The sequence below is a fragment of the Nerophis lumbriciformis genome, linkage group LG18 (assembly GCF_033978685.3).
Source record: "Nerophis lumbriciformis linkage group LG18, RoL_Nlum_v2.1, whole genome shotgun sequence".
Taxonomy (NCBI): Eukaryota; Metazoa; Chordata; class Actinopteri; order Syngnathiformes; family Syngnathidae; genus Nerophis; species Nerophis lumbriciformis.
Window position 1 is genome coordinate 15,042,115 of NC_084565.2, and position 21,102 is coordinate 15,063,216.

The following is a 21,102-nucleotide window of genomic DNA, read 5'->3' on the forward strand; positions in this document are numbered from 1 at the left end:
GTCCCAGAAGAGTTAGTGCTGCAAAGGGTTCTGGTTTGGTGTGGATTCACAGTGTGGCGTATATTTCTAACAGTGTTAAAGTTTTTTTATTCGGCTACTCTCAGTGTAACCTGTATCGCTGTTGATGAAGTATGCGTTGCATTCTAATGTGTGTGCGTGCAGAAGCCACACATGTTATGTGACTGGGCTGGCTGGCTGGCTGGCTGGCTGGCTGGCTGGCTGGCTGGCTGGCTGGCTGGCTGGCTGGCTGGCTGGCTGGCTGGCTGGCTGGCTGGCTGGCTGGCTGGCTGGCATACCATGCTGTGATGCAGTATGTCAGCAGGCTCTCAATGGATGAGCGGTAGAAAGTCAACAGCAGGTTGGAGTCCAGGTTGTACTTCTTGAGGACTCTCAGGAAGTGCAGCCGCTGCTGAGCCTTCCTAGTGATGGCAGTACTGTTTTCTGACCAGGAGATGTTGTCAGAGATAAGGATGCCAAGAGACCGAATGGTGTGGACCCTCTCCACACACTCACCCTTGATGTAGAGGGGGGCTAGGTCAATGCTGTGTTTCCTGAAGTCGACAAGGATCTCCTTGGTGTTCAGAGCAAGGTTGTTCTCTGAGCACCAGTCTGACAACTTCCGGGCCTCCTCTCTGTTGACTGCATTGTCCCCCTTTGAGACTGTACAGTCAGTGGGGTGGTGGAGGAGCCTGGAGAGGGTGGGGGCAGGGCTGCAACAGATGAGTGCTGCTGTGGTGTCTTGAAGCGAGCAAAGAAGCTATTTAGCTCCTCTGCTCGCGGCGCACTCAGGTCTGCTGTTGACACATCACAGCCTCTGAAGTTGGTGATGCGGTGTATGCCCCGCCACACCTCTCGTGAGTTGTAGCTGGACAGGTGGTACTTTATACTCAGCCTGTGGTCCGCCTTAGCTTTTTTAATTCCTTTCTTCAGGCCAGCTCGAGCAGCCCTGTACAGAACTCTGTCACCTGACCTGAAAGCAGTGTCGCGGGCCCTGAGGAGTGAGTGAACCTGGCTGGTCATCCAGGGTTTCTGGTTAGGGAAAACCCGGATGATTTTATCGACAATCACATTCCCAATTCAGAACTTGATATAGTCCAGTACCGTTCCTGTGTAAGTCTCCAGATCCTGGTGTTCAAATAAGTCCCAGTCTGTACAGCTGAAACAGTCCTGCAGGTCTGACAGAGCATTTTCAGGCCAGGTTGTAGCTGACTTTATGGTGGGTCTGACTTTGCGTCTAAGGGGGGTCCGGGGGAGTAGACTGGAGAGAGCAGGAGGGAAAGATGATCTGACTGGCAGAGATCGGGGAGGGGTGTTGCTCTGTATGTGTGCTTGGTATTGGTATAAACATGATCCAGAGTGTTCTCTCCCCTAGTAGAACACTTTACATGTTAGTAAAACTTTGGCAGTACAGTCTTTAAATTGGCCTTATTAAAATCCCCTGCGATAATGTGAACACCATCCGGGTGGACCTGCTGCTGTTCGTTTACGGTGTTCAGCAGGAGAGAGAGCGCTGTGTTCACGTTGGCGTCGGGTGGGATGTAAACAGCCGTGACGATCACTACAGTTAGCTCTCTCGGTAGATACAGTGATACCATTCGAATAAAAATGCACACCTGGGCCGTGTCACTCACGTCTGTAGATTCGTCCAACTGGAGTGAGAAACACTCGCAATCTGTTATGTCCTTCCAAAGTTGCCTGGTCAAATCCTCCGCCATGGCTACGCTGCGCCTTGCAACAGTAATCCTTGACAGCTGGATAACTTTGATCGAAGATCATATTTATGCCTTATTTTTAAAGTCTCGAAACAATGAGTCCGCTGCTTCAATGAATGCCTCTTTTACCAATCTCTCCGTCTTGGAAGGACTTCTGTTTTTTAACGATGAAATGACTCACGCGGAACGATGCTTCGGTGGCGGCTTTCGCTTTCGAAGTTAGCTGTGAGAAAAATGACTGCTGCTCGGGCAACTGGCATTTTAGTTCCTTCACCTTTCTCCTCCTCAGCTTGCTGGTCGGTGGGAAGTCGGCGTCGTAGATTTTATGAACAGTCCGAAAATGCCGCACCACATTTCTCTTCTTTGGTAGTGCAACGGTAGTCTGAGAGATGAGGCATATGCACTTCGAAAATGACATTGTATGAAAGTGATTTGTTTTTGGCTTTTTGCTTGGTCCAGCTCCTCCACTCATTTAAGTTGAGAGAACAAAAACTAAGGCTATAGATTGGAGGCTAACTTGGTAACTGGCTAGCTGGCTTGATAATTTGGCGCACTTGTTTGCGCATGCGCAGTCAGTGGTGTGCCGTCAGGGCTGATGCTGGTCTATTTTTTTAATGCCATGTGATCTACTCACACTACCTTCGAGATCGATTGGTCGATCGCGATCGAGATATTGTGCACCCCTGGTTAAAACCATTGGGGGGGACAGCCACCAGTCCAGGCCCCGAGTTGAAGACCGATGGAGGCGGCTTGTGGAGAACCGCTGCGGCTGGAAAGAAGGAGGATGGAGGATGTGGTATGGATCCACCAGCCGCAGCAAAGGTCTACGCCCACTCCGGGGCAGTGTCGTTGTTGGGATGGAGCGCATCCCTGAAATGGCCAACGCTGCGGCCGGCAAGAGGGAAGGCGAGCACAGTATGTGCTGCCCAGCAGTCGAGGTCCACACTCTGGTCCAGGGTTTTGCCACTGTCGGTGCTGAGGATGCCTGGAGAATGGCCATAACCATAAGGAGGAAGGTGAGCATGGGATTAGTGCTCCAGCAGCCGAGAAGGTTAACACCCTGCTGGGCTGGAACCCACAAACCTGGCTTCCAGCTCCACCTTGACTTAGCAAAAGGTCCTCGTTGCAAGATCACTTGTTGGCTGGTGCCTTCTCTTAGGAACTTGTCTCCAACATGAGTTGTGTTGTTGAACATAAACATAATGTGTCCAGCTTTGATAGTGACACTACACTTTATGTTAGTGACACTACACTTTATGATAGTGACATTGCATGAGTCTAACTCGGGGGTCAGCAACCGCATGCGGCTCTTAAGCGCCACCCTAGTGGCTTCCTGGACCTCTTTCAGAGATGTGTGAAACTGGAAAAAGATGAAGAAAAAAACATTTTTTTTGTTTTAATATATTTTCTGTAGGAGAACAAACAAACCTTCCTAATTGTTAGAAATCCCACTGTTTATGTTATACATGCTTCACTGATGAGAGTATTTTGCAACCACCGTTTTGTCCTACTAATTTCAGGGATCCTTGAACTCATCATAGTTTGTTTACATGTACAACTTTCTCCGATGCTGCCACTGTCTCATTTTGTCCACCAAACATTTTATGCTGTGTGTGAATGCACAAAGGTAAGCTTTGTTGATTTTAATGATTTGCTGGAGTGCTTATCTGGTATATTTAGTCAATCCACGACTGCAAGCTAATCGACGTTAACATGCTATTTAGGCTAGCTGTATGTACATATTGCATCATTATGCCTCGTTTGTAGGTATATATGAGCTCATTTAATTTCCTTTACTTGTGTCCTGTGTATTTAATTTACATTTGCATGTCTCATGACACATTATCTGTATGTAATGAGGCTGCATTTCTCAAGTTGTTTGTGTGCCATGTTGTTCCAGACCACAGCAAACGTTACCCAGCTTGCAAAGATTGTAATAAATCCATTTGAAGAAGACAGCCTTCCTTTTTTTTAAACTTGGACACACACATCTATACCCTTGGCCACTACGAGCCAGTCATTTCCAGAAGTTCTCTCATCCTGTGATAAGCCTCCATTTTACTAATGATTTCCAATGTTGCAAAAATGTGTAGAATAAAAATAAAAATACAACATTTCTGTCAACAAAGGTTTGCATCAGCCTTTGATAGTAGGCTAATATAGACACTTCCATCATGTGTTTACTTCCATTATATCACTTATAAAAGGCTTTTAATTTTTTATGGCTCTAGACAGATTTTTTTTTGTATTTTTGGTCCAATATGGCTCTTTAAACATTTTGGGTTGCCGACCCCTGGTCTAACAGGTTGCTGGTAATACAATAACTCATCCAAAGGTGAAATAATATTTCCGACAAATCTTAGTATTTTTAGACGTGTTCAATTCTAACATTTTGTTTTTATTTTAAAGACAAATAACTACTATACAGTGTAAAGCAGGGATGTCAAACTTGTTTTCATTGAGGGCCACTTGTAACAGCAAATAATGTATGAATTTGCCTCTGGATTTAATTATTAATTATATGTATATTTTTTCAGAAGACTGTCGATTTTACAGTAAAAACTTTACAATTACAAAATTTTACCGTAAAATCTAGTGGGGGGTTTTTTCACAACATTTTACGGTAAATGGAAAAACAGTACCACTGTTTTTTGGGTGGGTTTTTCCGTAAAAAGCTGGCTGCTAAGTTGCCAGAAGTTTTTCATAAAATTCACAATGTTTTTTACTACATTGTATTGTTAATGGAAAAACAGTACAGGTTCTTTTTTTTTTACTCTGGCAACTTCGCTGCCAGTTCTTCTACCGTAAAAACAAATGTACCGTCTTTCCATTTACAGCATTGACGTGCAGTCAGGGGAGGCAGGTGAGGCGGGGCCTCACGTGCCATCATGGAAAGAAAAAAAATGAAAAAGAAAAAAATAATAATTAAATTGTTATATGTATCCAGCGATTATATTATGAAGTTATTTTCCATTTAACTTCACCAGTTTTATATTATTTTTATTCAAACTCGCTGAATTTTCACATTTGCCGTTCAAATACTGAGAAGAGACTTGCGATGAGTCAGCAGCCAGTTGAGGCAAGTCTCTGAGATGAACCTCACCATGTATTGCGCAATGACTCGGCTAACTGCTGGCCTGCTGTGCAGTGAGACCGTATTGCTATATGAATTATATTATACATTTCCATAGTTTAGTTAGCTGAGGTATATAATGTACAGTGTATTTTGTCAACAACTGTATGTGTGTAACGTATTTCTTGTGCTGAGCAATCATAAAACTGCTGCGAAGGCGCACTGTGTGAGGCTCGCAGTAATCCCGCCTCCTGGTGGTAGAGGGCGGTAGTGATCCCAGGGATCATTTCTGCGACTACACAGCTGCAGAAGAAGTGACAACAAGCAGCAACAGTTAGCAGCGATCGTTTATTTTTTCCTCTCGCCTGGACTATTAACATGGAGGATTACATATCTAAAATAAAACAGTTTTCTAAACTGGACTTTTCAATCGAAGCAGGAGGTAATACTTAAAGGAAGATCTCCATCGAGACAGAGAGACTTTTAAAACTGAAGAAAGATAAGGAAGACTTCTATAAACAAGTTATCGATGCTTTTGTTCAAAAGGAGCTGCGCATGGACTTCATTTATAAGTAAAGGTAAGACCATAATAACGCTTTTTTTAATTAAATGTGCTTTTTTGTGTGCTACAGTTTGTATGTGTTAAGTTAAAGTAACAATGATTGTCACACACACTAGGTGTGGTGAAATTTGTCCTCTGCATTTGACCCATCCCCTTGATCACCCCCTGGGAGGTGAGGGGAGCAGTGGGCAGCAGCGGCACCGCGCCCGGGAATCATTTTTGGTGATTTAACCCCCAATTCCAACCCTTGATGCTGAGTGCTAAGCAGGGAAGAATGCTGGTATAAACAGCCGTTAACTGCTGCCAATCAAATGGTGAATAAGATACTCTTTAGGGTTCATATGTTTGTAAATCTGACTGTGATGAAGTCAGTGCCTCACCAGCCATGAACCTCACCGCACGTCACTGATTAATACACCGTTAAAAACAACAACCGTAGATTTTACAGTCAAAAACTGGCAGCTCAGGCAACAGAATTTTAAAACCAAAAACAGAAGTAATTTTTTTACATTTACAGTCTGTAAAGAACGTCAACTTTATTGTAATTTGTATTAATTTGATGGGTAGTTTGCTGTACAGTTAAGTATTTTTATTTAGACAGAAACATGTTTGAAAAGTATGATAATATACTGTAGTATTTGTTGCAATATTGGATACTAATAAATTCAATAATTCATTCATGTATTTATCTGAGAGGGACAGTACAATTAAACATTGCTACCCATTAGTAACCGATGTCAAAGTACATAAGACTTCTAGCCACAGGCTAATTTGCAACCCTTGTCCCTGGTTATACAGCGGGAGAAAGAGACGGCAGTGAGAGAGTGACATTGTTCGTTGTCAGCACATTTATTAACCACAGCAAATGTAAGTGAGGCGTGTGCGTAATCCAAATACACTATATTGCCAAAAGTATTTGGCCACCCATTCAAATGATGAGAATCAGGTAACCTAATCACTTGGCCCGGTGTATAAAATCAAGCACGTAGGCATGGAGACTGTTTCTACAAACATTTGTGAAAGAATGGGCCGCTATCTCTCTCTCTCTCTCTCTCTCTCTCTCTCTCTCTCTCTCTCTCTCTCTATATATATATATATATATATATATATATATATATATATTATATATAATATATATATATATATATATATATATATATATATATATATACATACATGTGTATATATATATATATATATATATATATATATATATATATATATATATATATATATATACATATATATATATATGTATATAGATATATATATATTTTTTTGTGTGTATATATATATATATATATATATATATACATCCATTTTCTACCGTTTATTCCTCCGGAGTCGCGGGGAGCGCTGGAGCCTATCTCAGCTACAATCGGGCGGAAGGTGGGGTACACCCTGGACAAGTCGCCACCTCATCGCAGGGCCAACACAGATCGACAGACAACATTCATGTATATATATATATATATATATATATATATATATATATATATATATATATATATATATATATATATATATATATATATATATGTATATGTTGAACTCGTAGGACTAGATAGTACAATCCCTCAGATTAATCAGCAGTTAGTGTTGAGTGGGGAGTGGGGGGTTAGGGGCAAAAGCTTCACTGGGGTCTTCAGGTGGGCACCCTCCTTCATTGGTGTTTCGTTGATAGGCCCACGACACCTCCGGAGGGCTCAACGGCGACATCTGGCGTCCCAGGGGTGCCCCCCTCTGCCTTTACCCCTAGATGTCATTTAGCAGCCCAGTTTGGGTCCTTTCTCTTGAACCATATCCATCTGCTACTTCGTTCAGCCACATCCGACAGCGATTTGACAGCCCGCCGGAAGGCCTGATCTCTCAATCCCATTCCTTTGAGGAGCTTGGTTGTGGACGTGGGCAACGAAGCCTCTGCACCCGACTTCAACTGGAAGCACTCGGGCACGCCAGCCGCGCTGCTCTGCCTCGGCTGCTATGTCCGCATACCTCAGTTGTTTGCGCTCATATGCTTCACCAACTGCTGCTTCCCATGGTACAGTTACTTCAACAATGAACACAGTCTTCTGGGAGGTTGACCACAAGACCAGGTCCGGCCTGAAGCTGGTTGTAATGATTTCAGGCGGAAAGATAAGTTTGTGGTCCAAGTCAACCTGCATTTATATATATATATATATATATATATATATATATATATATATATATATATATATATATATATATATATATATATATATATATATATATATATATTCCAAGCGCGATGGGAAAATGCATTTTTAGACAATATGATTAGCAAGCGGTAGAAAATGGATTTAAAAGGACAGATTTAAAAAAATTATAATTAAAAAAATTAAAATAAATAAAAATTTAAAACTTGGGACTTTCCGCTGGCCGTATTTTGGATGCTGGCGGGCCGGATCCGTAGTTTGGGGACCACTGGTATAAAACATGTGTGTAGATCAGGGGTCACCAACCTTTTTGAAACCAAGAGCTACTTCTTGGGTACTGATTAATGCGAAGGGCTACCAGTTTAATACACAAGTAAATAAATTGCCAGAAATAGCCAATTTGTTTAATTTACCTTTAACTCTATGTTATTATTAATAATTAATTATATTTATCTTTGTGGAAACACTGATCATCTTAATGATTTCTCACAATAAATATATAATATATATAGAAACAGATAAATATCAATATGCAACACTTTATTTTTATATTTTCTCTAAGTGCACATTTTTCAAATTGAACATTTTCAAATGATCACTTCTAAGACAGTCTTGTGAAATCACAATATCCCATTTTAACAAGCTAGCCACTAACATTTTTAACAAATCATGAATTACTTTGCACCATGTTTGTACAAATAATAACTCATGTAAAATACAAAAATCAACTCTCAAATTTGGGATCACACTCCTCAGCCTTCCCGGTAAGGTCTATTCAGGTGTACTGGAGAGGAGGCTACGCCGGATAGTCGAACCTCGGATTCAGGAGGAACAGTGTGGTTTTCGTCCTGGTCGTGGAACTGTGGACCAGCTCTATACTCTCGGCAGGGTCCTTGAGGGTGCATGGGAGTTTGCCCAACCAGTCTACATGTGTTTTGTGGACTTGGAGAAGGCATTCGACCGTGTCCCTCTGGAAGTCCTGTGGGGAGTGCTCAGAGAGTATGGGGTATCGGACTGTCTGATTTTGGCGGTCCGCTCCCTGTATGATCAGTGTCAGAGCTTGGTCCGCATTGCCGGCAGTAAGTCGGACACGTTTCCAGTGAGGGTTGGACTCCGCCAAGGCTGCCCTTTGTCACCGATTCTGTTCATAACTTTTATGGACAGAATTTCTAGGCGCAGTCAAGGCGTTGAGGGGATCTGGTTTGGTGGCTGCAGGATTAGGTCTCTGCTTTTTGCAGATGATGTGGTCCTAATGGCTTCATCTGGCCAGGATCTTCAGCTCTCGCTGGATCGGTTCGCAGCCGAGTGTGAAGCGACTGGGATGAGAATCAGCACCTCCAAGTCCGAGTCCATGGTTCTCGCCCGGAAAAGGGTGGAATGCCATCTTCGGGTTGGGGAGGAGACCCTTCCCCAAGTGGAGGAGTTCAAGTACCTCGGAGTCTTGTTCACGAGTGAGGGAAGAGTGGATCGTGAGATCGACAGGCGGATCGGTGCGGCATCTTCAGTAATGCGGACGCTGTATCGATCCGTTGTGGTGAAGAAGGAGCTGAGCCGGAAGGCAAAGCTCTCAATTTACCGGTCGATCTACGTTCCCATCCTCACCTATGGTCATGAGCTTTGGGTTATGACCGAAAGGACAAGATCACGGGTACAAGCGGCTGAAATTAGTTTCCTCCGCCGGGTGGCAGGGCTCTCCCTTAGAGATAGGGTGAGAAGCTCTGTCATCCGGGGGGAGCTCAAAGTAAAGCCGCTGCTCCTCCACATCGAGAGGAGCCAGATGAGGTGGTTCGGGCATCTGGTCAGGATGCCACCCGATCGCCTCCCTCGGGAGGTGTTTAGGGCATGTCCGACCGGTAGGAGGCCACGGGGAAGACCCAGGACACGTTGGGAAGACTATGTCTCCCGGCTGGCCTGGGAACGCCTCGGGATCCCCCGGGAGGAGCTGGACGAAGTGGCTGTGGAGAGGGAAGTCTGGGCTTCCCTGCTTAGGCTGCTGCCCCCGCGACCCGACCTCGGATAAGCGGAAGAAGATGGATGGATGGAACTCTCAAATTTTTAAATAAATCATGTCACACTTTGAACTGGACACCAAATCTGTGATCTGTTTCTTTGTCAGTTAATGAAGACCAAGTCTTTAAAATATTTTTTTGGATTTTCAAATTCTATTTGAGTTTTGTCTTTCTTAGAATTAAAAATGTCGAGCAAAGCGAGACCAGCTTGCTCGTAAATCAATAAAATTTAAAAAATAGAGGCAGCTCACTGGTAAGTGCTCCTATTTGAGCTATTTTTAGAACAGGCCAGCGGGCTACTCATCTGGTCCTTACGGGCTACCTGGTGCCCGCGGGCACCGCGTTGGTGACCCCTGGTGTAGATTGTCAGTCATCATCAGGTCATAGAGATGCAACTCTGAAACATCTTCAACAAACAAAAAGATTCCGGTTGCAACTATTCAAACGTTGTGGATATTATATAAATCCTTTCTCAAGATAAAAAAAAAAAGGCCAAACGAGATGGACCTGCTAAGGTGTGCCTTAATTATGTTACGTGCCAAGTCTCCTAACGCTTTATGCCCAATTATGCAGCAATGTGTGTGACGTCATTGGGCAATTGAAGCGCCTATTACTGCAGACAGCCAATAGCCGCCTTCCTTACTAAAGGGTGGGCAACACCGCTGGCCACGTCTCAAACTCCAGCTTGGACACCGTAGGACCAGCACAAGAGGCTGCCGACCAGGAAGAGAGAACACCGGCTCCGTGTCCACGGCAGCAGTGCTGCAGTTTTCCAGCACGAAGGTAGGAGAAGTTCCTTTACAACAACACATGTTAAACTCGTTCAACTTTCTATTAGAACGAGGACATCGACGTTAACCTCCCGTGTCCACTAAAAGTGAAGGAAACAACGGTGCATTCATTACCGTAATGTACCTAAAGTTGTTAACTCCAAAACACAATGACACTGTTTGGATGGACATTCAGGGAAAGTGTATACGCATCACTAAATACGCAACTTTTTTTCTTTTTCTTTTTGCAATTCAAAACATAACTCAATTATGTACTTGATGCCATAGGGATTATTCATAGTTCAAACATCACTTTAGGCTTGTTTGTTATAAGTATAGTTAATAGTTATACCTACACTAGTTGTATACCGAGCCAAAATTAATATCAGATTAATATCATCAAAAAACAAATATTGGATTATATGTGCTCGTGTAAAATGTGACATATAATCAACAATACAAGCAGTCCTGCAATGTGTCCGTCAACATTTAAATGTCCTCCAATAATGTTGGTCTTTTCTTCTATTTTAGTCGAGTCATTTACAAAAGGTAAACACGGTAACAGCTAGCGCACGATAGCCAAAAGCTACACACATGTAATTGGTGTTTTTCGTTTAACAATATTGCAGTTTAAATCAGTGCATTTGTCAATATAAACACGTACTGTATAATAACTACGGTTGCGTATCACTTCCACATAAAAAGTCGCCAAGGCAGACGCGTGTACGAAAGTATCCAGTAACAAGCGTGTCCGCATCATTGAACTTACTGCATTATGAACTTTAAATGGGAACTGCACTTTTTTTTATTATGTCTATCATTCACAATCCTTATGTAAGACAAGAACAATTATGTGTTTCTTGTATTATGCATTCTAAATACTAAATAAGTGCGATCTATTGATCATACATACATACATATATATATATATATATATATATATATATATATATATATATAATGTTTTATCGCCCAGCCCTAATAGAAGATTTATTATAATAATACATTTCTCAAATACAAAAAGACACATGGCATTAAAAAAAAAAAGGACCCCAAAACTGTTTTATTTTCTTAAACTCAAAACATTTTTAAACACACGTGTTGGACGGAGGATTGTCATGTCCATCATCTTGTCTTTACAGCTCTATCACATCTTTTCTCACAGCCGTGTGCGTAGGCGTTGCATTGATAAGCTTTTTCCGGGTCCGATTCCACTTTCGATTCTACTTAACGATTTGGTTCTTTAAAGGTTCTCTTATCAATTTTTTGGGGGGGAAAAAAAGACAAGAAAAAGGTGGATTAGCATCAATAGTGTTTAGATTAGAGCTAACATGACCTTACAAAGCCAACAGTGAGGTCTTAAGAGGCACATAGCATAGAAAAAAATTAACTTTTCAAAAAAAATATGAGAGCTATTCTTCTGTAGAATTTAACAAAATAAAACATATGTGGAAATTACTCAAGAATGTAACCTTTATATTAACATTTTTAAAATGTTCAACAGTCTTTTGTCATCTCACTTGAACATATATTGGTGACACATTAAAAATATGACAATGGTTTGTTTAGATTTATAAGATTAAACTATTATATACATAACATGCAACACAAGCCTTCTTTTGATTTAATGTTGATGATTATGGCTTACAGTTTATGAAAACCTTGAATTGAAAATGTCAGAAAATGTGGGGTCTTCAAAAACTGTAAGGCATGATCATCAAAATTATAACAATTACAAGCTTAAGGCATCTCACTTTGCATGTGATGAGGTAATACCACATATTAGTTCCACATTTGAAGTTAATTGCTGACATGAATGGACATTTACACAATATTCTACAAAACCCAAAACCAGTGAAGTTGGCACGTTGCGTAATTTGTAAATAATAACAGAATACAATCCTGAATCCTTTTCAACTTATATTCAATTAAATAGACTGCAAAGACAAGATATTTAACGTTCGAACTGAGAAACAATTTTTTTTTTGCAAATAGTCATTAACTTATTGCAACACATTGCAAAAAAGTTGGCACAGGGGCATATTTATCACTGTGTTACATGGCCTTTCCTTTTAACAACACGCAGTAAACGTTTTTCAGAAGTGTTCCTGAGCCCATGTGGTGATATCCTTTACACAGTGTTGTCGGTTTTTGATGCAGTACCGCCTGAGGGATCGTAGGTCCGTAATATCATCGCTTACAAGCAGTGATTTCTCCAGATTCTCTGAACCTTTTGATGATATTACGGACCGTAGATGGTGAAATCCCTAAATTCCTTGCAATAGCATGTTGAGAAATATTGTTCTTAAACTGTTCGACAATTTGCTCATGCATTTTTTCACAGAGTGGTGACCCTCGCCCCATCCTTGTTTGTGAATTACTGAACATTTCATGGAAGCTGCTTTTATACCCAATCATGGCACCCACTGGGTCCCAATTAGCCTGTTCACATTTGGGATGTTCAAAAGTATGTGTTTCATGAGCATTCCTCAACTTTCTCAGTCTTTTTTGCCACTTGTGCGAGCTTTTTTCAAACATGTTGCAGGCATCAAATTCCAAATGAGCTAATATTTGTAAAAAAAAAAAAATTCCAGTTCGAACTTTAAGTATCTTGTCTTTGCAGTCTATTCAATAGAATATAAGTAGATAAGGATTTGCAAATCATTGTATTCTGTTTTTATTTACGATTTACACAACGTGCCAACTTCACTGGTTTTGGAGTTTGTACTTTTATGGGTTTCACTTCTTTAATGGAAATGACTGAGTGAATGTGTTTGCAGGAAAACATTCAACTTTTCTCCAACTACAATCGAACATTCACTTCTTGAAAATCAGGAGCATTCTGGCAAATTAGTGCAAGTATAAAAGCACAAAATTAGTCACTGCATGTATACTTCCCTGCCGCGGTGAAAGGAGACCCTATAGCGCCGGGCGGCAGACATGAAATGAAGCTGGTACTTACTGCCCGCCTCGGGGCCAGTCAGAATCTTGCTCATTTAAATGAGAAGGCATTCATTTAAATTTAACAAATAATAGCGCTAACATGATAGGCGGTGAGTTAGTACCTGTCGTATTTACGGCAGATGACGTGCTAGCGTTTCTGCTGCTGGGATGAGATCGAAACAGTTCAAAAACGCAACATTCATTTATAGTTGTTGCATGCTGTGTTTTCAATAGGGATGATGTTTGATAAGAAATTATCCATTTCGAGCCTATTATCGAATCCTCTTATCGAACCTATTCCTTATCGAGTCCAGATAGGTTGTTGTATATGGAAAAAAACACAATATTTGGTTTAACAAATCACTTCACATTCTCTCGCTACTATAGTGTTACCATATCTGAGTTATTGTGCAGAAATGTGGGGAAATAACTACAAATGTGCGCTACATTCGTTAACCGTGTTACAAAAAAGATCAATTAGACTGATACATAATGTTGGATATAGAGAACATACAAACACTTTATTTATTGAGTCAAAAATATTAAAGTTTGATGATTTGGTAAAATTGCAAACAGCTAAAATGATGTGGAATTAAATGATGGAATGGATTAAGTAAAGAAGTTAAACATTTTACTGATATGATCCAGTTTAAGAGGTTGTTCAAATTAATAGTGCTTACAAAGAAGAAGAATTATGAGAAATACTTTCAACCTTATTGAAAATAAGATATTCTTCATCTCAGTATATTAATAATGACTGAATTAATTCATTACATATTACAAAACTGTTGTATATACTTATTCACAGATATTTTATTATAAAAAGGTCAGTAAATGATGTATATATTTGTCGGATCATGTTTTGTTTAGTTATGTTCTGTTAGTTTTGGACTTCCTTAGTTGTTTTGGGCACTTCGGGGGTTTGTTTTAGTCACCATGGTTACTTATGATTTTCACCTGCCTTGTATGCGCAGATGTTGCTCATGAGAGACTCTATTTAAGCCTGCCTTTTCCGGTCACTTGTCGTGGCTTTATTGTTTGCATTTGCAACAGTTATGTTGGCATTCTGGTTTTCGAGCTCATGATTCCTGTGCTAAAGTTACCTTAGCTTCTAGTATTCCTGTGCTAAGTAAGTTTTTGCTTTAGCTTCTCGTGCGAACGGCACATTTTCCTTTTGTTTCGTTCCTGTCTGTTGTAATGTGTATGATTTATGAGAAATAAATCATCTCCTACCTGCACGCTTTCGTCCGGAGCCGTCAGTTTTGCGTCCCGGTAACGAACCGTAGCACGCTGCACCCGGTCCGTGACAAATGACTGAGCTGCGTGACGTCATTTCTTGTGATGTTTCACGGGGCATTTCTTGTCGGGACGAGATTCGTTCCCAGGGATTCGAATAACGAACCAACTCTTATTCGTTACTAAAGTTGTCTCGATAACGGGTACCGGTTCTCAAAAAGGGATTCGAGTCCGAGGACTCGGTTCTTTTCTTATCGAACAACCGGGAAAACCGGGTTCGAGCATCAATTCCTATCCCTACGTGTGCGTAGGGCTGGGTGATATGGATGAAAAAGTATATCTCGATATATTTTTACTTAAACTCGATATTCAATTCAAATCTCGATATATTTTCCGGTGAAAGGATACATATAAAGATATTAATTTTTTAGCGAGATTCACTAAACTTGAACTGAATGACAACTGAATAAAAAAGACAATATAACATACATCCATAAACGTGGACGCATGTGAAAAAGTGCAATATATTTATCTGTACAGTAATCTATTTATTTATTTATATATATTTATATATATTTATTTATTTTATATATATATGTTTATATATTATTTATATATATTTATTTATTCATATATGCACCTTATTTCTTTTTTATCCTGCACTACCATGAGCTTATGTAACGAAATTTCGTTTTTATCCGTGCTGTAAAGTTCAAATTTCAATGACAATAAAAAGGAAGTCTAAGTCTGTACTGTAAACAGTCAGTGGCACTTTTATTAACGCAGTTAGTCAAGATGGGTATTAACAGCACTTAAAATAAACTGTTTAAGTAGCAAAGAATTACATAACATAAATTGAATAGAAAAATATTATTTCTACGTAAAATAAATAACATAGCTGTGCAAATAATACAAAATGTATTAAACTCAGATAAAAAATTAATTTGCAGGGAGGCACTTTTTAATTCCCAGTCGATGACGTAATGAACTGTCACACACGTACGGTTCTTGTCAGCGCCAAGTAAGTGACTTGACTTAATTGTGCGGCTTTGATCTTCCTCACTTCGGCATGCATTTTTGGCAGCATTTCTCGTGTGAAATATGCAACTGGCAACTGAAGAACAGTTTTGATTTGGGCTTACATGGTAAACAACTCAAATGAATGTTTTATCCAGAGGCATACATTTGTCCAAATGTGGCCAAGTAGACGCATTGTGGGTTTCCTGGACGTCGTCTATATCGCTCAAAGAAAAATCAAAGAAAGAGAATCCCCCTGCCATCTTCCACTAGTTTTTTAATATATAATTTGCCCGCTTGAATATTCCCTCTTCTCTTCTACGACTCTCTCGTCGCCATTTGGGATGCATGTTGTGATTTCCCTTCCTGGTCCAATGACCCGCCCTATCTTGCCTCTGATTGGCCTGTCCCTAATGTTTTGCCTTAATCTCAACGAGGGCTGCAACTAACGATTAATTTGATAATCGATTAATCTGTCGATTATTACTTCGATTAATCGATTAATGATCGGATAAAAGAGACAAACTACATTTCCATCCTTTCCAGTATTTTATTGGAAAAAAAACAGCATACTGGCGCCATGTTCTTTCAACTTGCCAAATAAAACAAGGAAAATGTTAGAAAAATGCACACTTTTGACACCCCTGCTATAGATAATAACAAATTATATCTGATAAATGTATCGATAAAAAGCAGAGCCTGACGACGCATGCACGTTTATCACAACTCTCTCGCTCTCTCTGTCTCTCCCCCTCCCTCACGAATGCTGCTGCACGCACAATTTGTTGTGTTTTTAACCTTCTTAACCCTGAACGTACATTGAAAATACACTAAGGCTGCAGCTAACGATTATTTTTCTATCGATTAATCTATAGATTATTTTTCCGATTAATCGGTTAATCTATAGATTTTTTTTTGTTTTTTTTTCGATTAATCTATAGATTATTTTTCCTTTTTACCGATTATTTTTTTTATTTTAAATGAAAATGAAAAAATAAATGTAGGCCAGTTTTTTCAAAAGGCATGACTTTTATTTACAAAAAAAAAAGTATGGCCACTCAGTCAACATTGACAACAACATGACAAAATATTCTGTAACAATGTAAACATTTAAAACTTTTAACTAGGGCTGAAACGACGCGTCGACGTCATCGGTTACGTAAATACGTCGAGGACGTTTTTGTTCGTCGACGCGTCGCATATTTACGTCACACTACCGTCATGGCGGAGCGCAAAGCAGACGATGCGAGCGGTGCGAGCGAGGGGAAAAAAGCACGCCAAAAGTCGTCAAAAGTGTGGGAGTATTTCAATAAACGGCCTAAGAAGAAACGCTACTTTTACTCCGCTACTTTTATCTACATTCAGCTCGCTACTCGCTACTAATTTTTATCGATCTGTTAATGCACGCTTTGTTTGTTTTGGTCTGTCAGACAGACCTTCATAGTGCCTGCCTTACTGGTGACGTTTCACTTCGTTCCACCAATCAGATGCAGTCACTGGTGACGTTGGACCAATCAAACAGAGCCAGGGGTCACATGACCTGACTGGCTCCGAGCTAACTTCGGGTGTTACCATTTAGTGGTCAATTGTACGGAATATGTACTGTACTGTGCAATCTACTAATACAAGTTTCAATCAATCAATCAAAAGTGTGAAGGAAAAAAGACCCTTTTTTTATTTCAACCGTAAAGACTGACTGCACAGTTCCTGTCTTCACAATAAAAGTCCCGCTCCATCGCGCCTGCGCTTTCAAAATAAGAGTCTCCGAAAGCCAGCGCAAACAAGCTAGCAAGCTACGGAGTTTGTCGCCAATGTATTTCTTGTAAAGGGTATAAAAACGAATATGGAAGGTGGACAAATAAGATGCCAAATAACAACCACTTTCATGTGGTATTAGACAGAAAGGAGGAACTTTTTTTCTCCTCCATTTGAAAACTTGGACGTTACCAGCACTGCTTCCTGATTACAATCAATGCAAGTCATCAGAATCAGGTAATACACCAACTTATATTCTTGTCTTCATGAAAGAAAGGAATCTATATGTTAAACATGCATGTATAATTATTAAAACACCTTTAACATGTAAACAAAAACGGCAAAATAAATAAATATAAATTATATACTGTATATATCAATGTATGTGTGTATATATATATATATATATATATATATATATATATATATATATATATATGATATGTGTGTGTATGTTACTCAGTACTTGAGTAGTTTTTTCACAACATACTTTTTACTTTTACTCAAGTAAATATTTGGGTGACTACTCCTTACTTTTACTTGAGTAATAAATCTCTAAAGTAACAGTACTCTTACTTGAGTACAATTTCTGGCTACTCTACCCACCTCTGCTAATAATGTTGTTGTATGCACACTGTGTCGAGCGGAAATGGCCTATCATAGCAGCACAACGGCAGCGTTCTTGCCATCACCATCAACTAGTCAATCGTCCGCGTGAGTATACGTTGTCATCATTACACAAAAACATGAATGTGTCATTTGTATCTGTGTTGTAAATTCATAAACTAAAGCACCGTTTCGCTCTGAGAGGAGCGTTTGGCGTGCCTGTTCAGTGTTTACAAAGACGCGCTCCTCTTTAACGCTAACGTTAATTAGTTGTGCAAATACCTTTTACAACATTAACAATTACGTATACTATGTACAAACGAACAATTAACTTTCACTTTAATCATACTATCATTGTTGTGTTATTAAGCAAAATAAGCAAAAGTTTTACTTTTGTTGAAATGTTTACACTGTTGTTACAGAATATTTTGTTTTGCACTTTTTTGTATTGGATGTTTATCTTTATTTTTGCACATTTTAGCAAATAAGCAATACTTTTACTTTTGTTGAAATGTTTACACTGTTGTTACAGAATATTTCCGTTTTGCACTTTTTTGAATTGGATGTTTATCTTTATTTTTGCACATTTTAAAGCAAAATAAGCAATACTTTTACTTTTGAAATGCTTATACTATTGCAGAATATTAAGATTTGCACTGGATGTTTACTTTTATATTTGCACATTAAAACCAAATAAGCTACTTTTAATTTTGTTAAATGTTTACATTGTTACAGAATATTTTGTCATGTTGTTGTCAATGTTGACTGAGTGGCCATACTTTTATTTTTGTAAATAAAAGCCATGCCTTTTGAAAAAACTGGCCTACATTTATTTTTTCATCTTCATTTTAAATAAAAAAAAATAATTGGTAAAAGGAAAAATAATCTATAGATTAATCGAAAAAATAATCTATAGATTAACCGATTAATCGAAAAAAATAATCTATAGATTAATCGATAGAAAAATAATCGTTAGCTGCAGCCTTACTTTTAACATTTAACAAAATTAAAAGTAGCTTATTTGCTTTTTAATGTGCAAATATGAAAGTAAACATCCAGTGCAAATCTTAATATTCTGCAATAGTATAAGCATTTCAAATGTAAAAGTATTGCTTATTTTGCTTTAAATTTGCAAAAATAAAGATAAACATCCAATACAAAAAAGTGCAAAATGAAATATTCTGTAACAGTGTAAACAATTCAACAAAAGTAAAAGTATTGCTTATTTTGCTTATTAACACAACAATGATAGTATGATTAAAGTGAAAGTTAATTGTTTGTTTGTATATGTAACTGTTAATGTTGTAAAAGGTATTTGCACAACTAATTAACGTTAGCGTTAAAGAGGAGTGTGTCTTTGTAAACACTGAACAGGCACGCCAAACGCGCCTCTCAGAGCGAAACAGTGTTTTAGTTTATGAATTTACAACGCAGATACAAATGACACATTCATGTTTTTGTGTAATGATGACAACGTATACTCACGCGGACGATTGACTAGTTGATGGTGATGGCAAGAACGCCGTCGGGTGTTTTCTTTTCAAATGTTCGTTCATAGCCGTTGTGCTGCTATGATAGGCCATTTCCGCTCGACACAGTGTGCATACAACAACTGTCAAGTGTTTTGCTTTTTTCGCTGTGCTTATCCCACACTTGAAGTGATGTACCAATGCTGAATGTGGCTTCTGGATTCCACTCAAAAGACCAGACCGTAGTTACTTTTTACTTTTATTTTCCTTTAGTTTGCAACAGTTTTTCCAACGAAGAAACAGCTTCTTTTTTCTTCTTTAGTCTTTTTAGCAGTCTTTAGCAGTGTGAGTAGACTTTAGTAGACTTTAGTTTCTTTAGCTGTCATTAGCTGTCTTTAGTAGCCTTTAGTAGCCTTTAGCTTCTTTAGTAGGTGAAAAACCTTTTAAGGACAAAACACCACAAGATTAACATGCTGTAAAAAATCAATCAATTATCAATCCCATAATTTACAATTATTAATTAGGCTATCAAACTCTTAGGCATTAAACAAGTGCAAGAAAATGGACACATATTTTCCCTTTTAAGTTAAAACAGATTTTAAATAAATTGTCTCAACATAAATGCACCAAGATACATATAAAATACATTTAAACCCAGAAACACAATAGATAAATGCAGCAGAAAACCCAATATGCAAATACATAAATACCTAACCAATCAACCACCTATTTTAGATACATATTTAAAATCCATATTCAATATAAATATATTATTAATTTAGCAGTGAAACACTCAATCTTAAACCCTGTCTACTGGTAGAAAAATGCCCCGTTTTCTATGCCCTCATCAGCAGCCAATGATCCAACACAGTTAAATCCAACACTTTAAATTGAGCGACTTCACCCTCCTGATGAAGCAAACTGCTCCAACATTTATCAAACTAAGCAAATAATATCAACACTTCCTTACTAAACAACAGTTACACAAAACACCGTGTGTATTTAGCCTCCAGACTAAGCACACTACATGCACACAACTCCCCCGCACCCCCCATCTCACCAGCGCAACAGGTGCGCGCCACCCACAAAGAGAAATAAAGTGTGATCTTACCGGCTGTCCGTTCAGCTTTTGGTTTTGGTACACTTTTGGCACAACTCTGGGTTATCTGTAATGAACTAAACCTTTTTCCACTCTGCGCTGGCGTCTTTTGTACTCCTTGATTTGACACAGCGGTCTAATTACCGGGCTCGCGCACCAGCAGATGAGACGGTAGCGCGCCGCGTTATACCTGCGCGTGAACGTAAACTGATCGGCTCTGATCATATAAGCCGACTGGCCGAAATAATGCCGAATTATATACATTTCCTGGGGTTGCCTAGGTGAATAGGGATGCGGATGTGCTCTAAGATAAAATACAATTTTATTAAGTGGGGTTTGGCTGGTTGCTTAGCAGCCACGGTTGCGAGCTCGCGCGTCAGCTGACGAGACAGCTGTTCGCCGCTACAACATTATTATCAAATCAAATCAAATCAACTTTATTTATAAAGCACATTTAAAATTTACCACAGGGGTAGCCAAAGTGCTGTACAATGAGCAGGTTAAAAGATAAAACGAGTACCGAGCAAACACAACACAACACAAACAGAACACGATAAAAAATAAATAATTAAAATAGAATTAATAAAAACATAAAAACAGGATCACAGCAGGTGTATTATGGGGCGCCATTGCAGGATGGATATCACTCAGTGTTAAAAGCCATGGAATAAAAG

The 21,102-nt window shown here is 39.3% G+C and overlaps 1 protein-coding gene across 1 annotated transcript in view; it reads left to right on the plus strand.

Moving 5' to 3' along the window:
• Positions 1-10,185: 10,185 nt before the first annotated feature.
• The window catches only part of chst6 (carbohydrate sulfotransferase 6), a 64,777-nt gene continuing 53,860 nt past the window's right edge, over positions 10,186-21,102 (plus strand). Inside the window, exon 1 of the mRNA XM_061978558.2 lies at positions 10,186-10,316. The gene's annotated coding sequence lies outside the window, so the exon portion shown is untranslated. The remainder of the gene's footprint in view (positions 10,317-21,102) is intronic.